The following is a 6000-nucleotide window of genomic DNA, read 5'->3' as shown; positions in this document are numbered from 1 at the left end:
TACGTATTTGTAGCTTCATCCTATCTTATAGTCGGGCAGTATTTGTGTCCTGCTACATTAGGGACATTTTATCTTCCACAATCACGGAATATTATTTGTGTGGCGTCCATGACACTTCACCTTCACTTCCAATCATTAAGACTGCAGTTATATTGCGACTTTCCTGCAACATAAACTAAACTCCGTCCGAACAGGCCTTGGAAGCCCCTACGGTACCGCCTTGCCGCCGTGTCACCCTCGGTCCACAGGCGTCAATGGATGCAGATATGGAGGAGCTTGTGGTCAGCACCCCGCTCTCCCGGCCATATGTCAGTTTACGAGACCGGAGCCGCTACTTCTCAATCAGTTTGCCTCACAAGGGCTGAGTGCACCCCGCTTGCCAACAGCGCTCGGCAGACCGGATGGTCACCCATCCAAGTCCTAGCCCAGCCCGGCTGCGCTGAACGTTGGTAATCTGATGGGAACCAGTGTTACTACTGTGGAAAGGTCATTGGCCTTTCCTGCAACAAAGTTCGAGTAAAACTAATTTTACACAGTATCTTCCTTAAAGATAAATATTATTACATATGCTTTCTGCAATATTATTCGTTTTTCCTTACGTAATGAATTACATCTTAAAATATATTATTTATTCTCCCCACTGAAAGTAAATTAACGCGTAATTTTCTTTAGCTGATGCACTCAAGTGGCACAAATATGAAACTACTTGGAAAAAAATTACTTCTCAAAATGAGAAACATCAACATTTTTGGAAAAAACAGGTTGCTAGTGAAAGTATTCGCTAGACTTACTTAATTCAGAAAAAGTTTCTTAACTATGTTTTGCAAATCCTTCAAAAAACTTAAAACTAATGCAAAATATTCTTGTACCAATTTTACAACATTATGTAGTTACCACAGTTTCTTCTTCAGACTTGATATACAGCCAGAAGTATGGTAGACCTGGTTACCTCTCAAAACCATCACAGTAAAAAATTTGACCTAGATCAGAACAGGTTACATCAAAATTTTATGAATTTATTTACACAACTTCACTCTCACCCACACTTACTCTCTCACACTCTCAAATTAGTCTTGTCAATATTCGGATATGTGTTCCATATTCCCACTGCAGTTCTTAAGTAACCATACTACTTAGTTTATTTCGAAAGTCACAACCAGCAAGTTTTTTGTCACTATTTCTTCAGCTTCCTTCAGTAAATTGTGTACAATTTCCCTTCTGTCAAAACCTTCTCTGTGTCTGGAGCTCACACATATATTTGCCAGATTTCTCTCACTATCGTCCCTTTCAAAATTTGTCAATCTGTCTACTAATGACAGATCAAAAAACTTCTCAACATCCATCTCTTCTCTTTTTACCATAATTAGTTTCTTCACTAACTCTTTGTATCATCTTCATCTTCGCAAAATTATCAACTGGCTGACCTCCACTATGTTCACCATCTGCCAGCACTTTTCCCCTTCCTGCACATAAATCTTCATTAATTGCTCTCAGTATTTCCTCCGCCCTTTTCTCGCCTAACTCCTGCAACCTCTCATAATCTGTATTCTCCCCATTTGCACAACAAGATTCGTAGTCGGTTTCACTGTATATGTTTCCCTGATATCAGATGATTTGTCGTTTTCCTTTAAATCATCTTCCATATTCTGTACACTGCAGTGTTTACTTCTTTCCTGGCTATTAAGAAATTCCTCCAAGTTACAGTTAAACATGCATATCCTAGCTTCATTAGTCTAACTTGACTTGTATCACTCCTTTCATTACTTTTATACACCGTTATTTGGCTTTTGCTTTATACAAAGGGCATGAATAGCAGATTCAGCTTACCCATTCTACCAACGCTAGTTGCTTCATAGACGGGATCTAGTTTCCCGTAGCCTGGGATTCTTGTTCACTTCTTACTCTAAACCCCACCTGTTGTCTGTTTCGAAAATCTTCATTGTCAAGTCTCCGAGAAAGCAATCTATACCAAGATCTGCTAATCTGCCGCAGTATGTCACCACCTTCCAGTTCCCCTGGTGTTATTATTATTATTATTATTCCGGAATACGCCCATTCTGGTTACATTCAAGTTCTGCCGGTTTTTCACATTAAACTTTGGGACCCAAAGCTCTTATTTGCTTGCTCCTCCTCTTGCAATTACTTTCAGCTCTTTCCAAGTAATCAATAAACATGTTAACGTCATCCGTAGGAACAGCAATAATTCTATTGCACCAGTTCATGCAACCGATGATAATTTGTTTACGTTCTAACATTTTCGTCAACTACGACAAACCCCTTTACACTTTCCTTTCTTGTATTTAAGTCTTCACCCGCCCAGAAACTGTTCTGCAACTTCATTTGTTCCTGCTTACCCCAATATTATTTCAAAAACGGTTCCTTAAATTTGTCAGACGTATCATGTTGTTCATTAGCGGTGACAGTCACATCCTAGTTTCTACCAAGGAATTTGGACGTAAAAAAGCCCATCTTTTGTCTATTAGTCCACTAAGTAGGCAAAAAAATTTTAGAATCATTGGAAAATTCTGCTGGATGCACATTTTTGACGGATCAAAACGCAGAAATTGTCTATTTGTAACATTAGCCACATCAAAAGATTCTGTCACCAAACTACAACCTCCACTGTTAGTGCCACTCCTAATTTTATGCTCTACTTTAGACAGTTTATTTTCATGCTCATGTAATTTAGTTAGTACTGTATGAACTAGATCTGTAGTAGATTCTACCATGTCCACACGATCAGACGCAGCCTTCACAGACCTCGAGCATTTTTCACTTTCTGCAGTAATTTTACTGCCTAAAGCTGTGTGGTTATTTTCGAAACAAATTTGACACCAGCAATTTTTGCTCGATTTTATGTACATTCTCCTTAACTTGATCTACCCTTTGTTTCCTTCCAATAGCTACATTTTAATAACCTATGTTAATTGACTTTTAACATTTGAGGATTTCGTACAATCTTTCTCAACTTGAGATATTCTTTCTTTAACCTTAGTATCAAACAAATACAAGTCTTTTTCTCACATTTCCTTCAGCTCGGCAGCCTGTTTTTTGAATTTTACATTAATTTCACATATCAAATTTTTAAGTTTACCAGGCGAACCATTAATGCTACTAGACTGTTGCTCGATTTTCTGATCAAGGTTATCAGTCTGCTGTTCTATATCCTTATTTATATCTTGTTTTATTTAAGAAAAGTTTTTCTTCATATCAAATATTAATGCTGCAAACATTTCTTGGAGGGTTCCTGGTTCATTTCTCCACAGTAAAACTTCCTGTTCTATTTGCTTTACAGGCAACTTACCCACTTAAGCACCTGTTCCAACTGTTTCTTGCTCATTTACATCAAACTGATTAACATTAAATAAATAATAACTAAAATAATAGCTAAAATCACTCAACCGATTAATGTCGCGATTTAAGATATCTCCAGTAGTTTGCCGAACTATTATGTTCCGCTTCAACCCCCACAGTTGTGGGAACATTCGCAACTGAAATATCATTACTTAATAAATCAGCTGTCGTTGTTCAGGAGTTTTTTTTCCCTTTATTGTTATTTTGACACCTTATACAAAGGTAGGCCGGCAGCGGCAAAACTACGCCGCTCTTCGGCGACAGATAATACATTTATTACAAGTGGAGACATCTAAAAACGAAACAACACGGTGGATAGACAACAGTAGACACACAAATGTAAAAATACATGAAGTCGTTCACAAGTGGAGAGTCTAAATGGTTCAAAAATAGCTCTGAGCGCTATGCGACTTAACTTCTAAGGTCATCAGTCGCCTAGAACTTAGAACTAATTAAACCTAACTAACCTAACGACATCACACACATCCATGCCCGAAGTAGGATTCGAACCTGCGACCGTAGCGGCCGCTCGGTTCCAGACTGTAGCGCCCAGAACCACACGACCACTCCGGCTGGCGCACCGTCTAAAGAAAAACGTTCAGCACTTGGGCACTAACAGAGAGGACAGAAACGGCACACGTGAACGAAGAAGCACAAATGACGAAACACTGAATCACTAACATGATGGCACACACAAAAACACTGGCGACGATCTCCAGCGCGCGAATGTTCACTTTACGTGTACGAGTCCGGGGACCTGCCAAAAGTGAAAAAGGTGGGGGAGGAGGGAGAGGGGAGGGTGTAGATGCCAGTGGCAGAGGAGATGGGAGGGGGAGGAAAGAAGGTAGGGGGGTTGGGGAAGCCCAAAGGAGGACAGGGGAGGAAGGAAGAAGGGAGAGAAGGGAGAGAGGGTGCCCTAAGGAAAAACACTGGGTGTGGAAGGGGAGGATCAAAGTTGGTAGGAGGGGTAGATGGAGGGGATGAGGGCATCATCAGGGAGGGGTAGTTGGTGGAAGCCACCTTGGGCGAGGGTATGGAGAGTGGAGAGATGGAGAGCAGGCGGGACGTGGGAATACAGGCGCGGCAGTGGACGGGGGTGGGAATGGATGGGAGAAACAAGTGGGTGAGGGGGTTCAAGTTTACGGGAGTTGTAGAGGACCTGTATCCATTCGAGGGAAAGGAGGAGGTGCGGGAATGGAATGAGGTCATACAGAATCCGCGTGGGGGAGGGTAGACGGATGCGATAAGCGAGGCGGAGCGCATGGCGTTCTAGGATTTGAGGGGATTTGTAAAAGGTTGGAGTGGCGGAGATCCATGCAGAGTGGGCGTAGCAGAGGATAGGGCGGATAAGGGAGTTATAGGTGTGGAGGATAGTGGGGGGGCCCAGACCCCATGTGCGGCCAGAAAGGAGCTTGAGGAGTCGGAGGCGGGAGCGTGCCTTGGCTTGGATTGTCCGGAAATGGGGGGTCCAGGAGAGGCAACGGTCAAGGGTAACGCCAAGGTAGTTGAGGGTGGGCGTGAGGGTGATAGGACGCCCATAAATGGTGATATAGAAGTCGAGGAGACGGAAGGAGGGGGTGGTTTTGCCTACAATGATCTCCTGCTTGTTCAGGAGTGCTCACTTGACTGATACTTTGAACTGAGCCTTATCCCTTTCTTTCACATTTATGGAACTGTCACTCTCTTTCATCCTTGCAAGTCTCTTAATACAACCACACAATGAATAAAATACACCCAACTTATCTCTAGTTGTCTGCTGTGGTAGCGGCGTGTGGTCTCTGCGGGTCCGATCTCCGCCTTCAGCTACATCAGCTTGAGTGCCCTCATTCGCGGCATGTTCTCAGCTCTGAGCTGTTACGCTGCTGCTAACTGCGTCTGTCGCTGTCTAGTACAGTTCTACGCTGCACCTTTCGTGGTCTTGGTGACTTTTGCCACCCGTTTCACGTCGTAAAATGTCAGTCCTCTTGGCATCGAGCTTCCTTTTCTCATTCACGTGCACTGTCCCATTCTACCGTTCGCTCACCGGGCTACACTGGCCACTTTCTGAAGCGTACTCGACTGCGGTTTCGACCTACTAGGGGTTTTAATGCCCGGCCGATGTACCATTGGCGTTTCGCCATGTTACTCTTTAAGTCTCCGATTTGATCGCCTGTTTTTATTATTTATTCTCTTCATATTTCTCATAAAGTCTGTAGGCTGAAGAGCGGCATGCTAAGCTGCTGCCAGCCCGCCCGAATTGAAATTCAATAAAGAAAAAAAAATACCATTGACGATGGCGCAGTTTCTTATGTTTCGTACCACGAAAAAAATTCTATTCTCCTTTCGGTGATTTGTTCTGGAGTCATTTCCACATGCCTTTTCTATAAAGAACGAATAATGTTCCTCTGCTGGTAAAGCTGTAGTAGAACCAGTAGCGTTACAAGAGTCCAATGGTTGCAAAAAATGTTTTTCGGAATCAGATTAGCTGACTGATTAATTTAAAGGTAGTTTTCTAGTGAAAACTTCAATATATTGTCTCTTTTTGGATACAGAAAGTCGTAATAATGGCAATCAGTATTTATTCTAAATTATACTATTTTAACTACCTGATAATTTCATAGTCCGTAAGATGCTGACTGCTTGCAGCTAGCTACTGGATCCGAGCGC

This window comes from Schistocerca americana, chromosome 8, assembly GCF_021461395.2.
Source record: "Schistocerca americana isolate TAMUIC-IGC-003095 chromosome 8, iqSchAmer2.1, whole genome shotgun sequence".
NCBI classification, from domain to species: domain Eukaryota; kingdom Metazoa; phylum Arthropoda; class Insecta; order Orthoptera; family Acrididae; genus Schistocerca; species Schistocerca americana.
Note: the sequence above shows the minus strand (reverse complement) of the source record.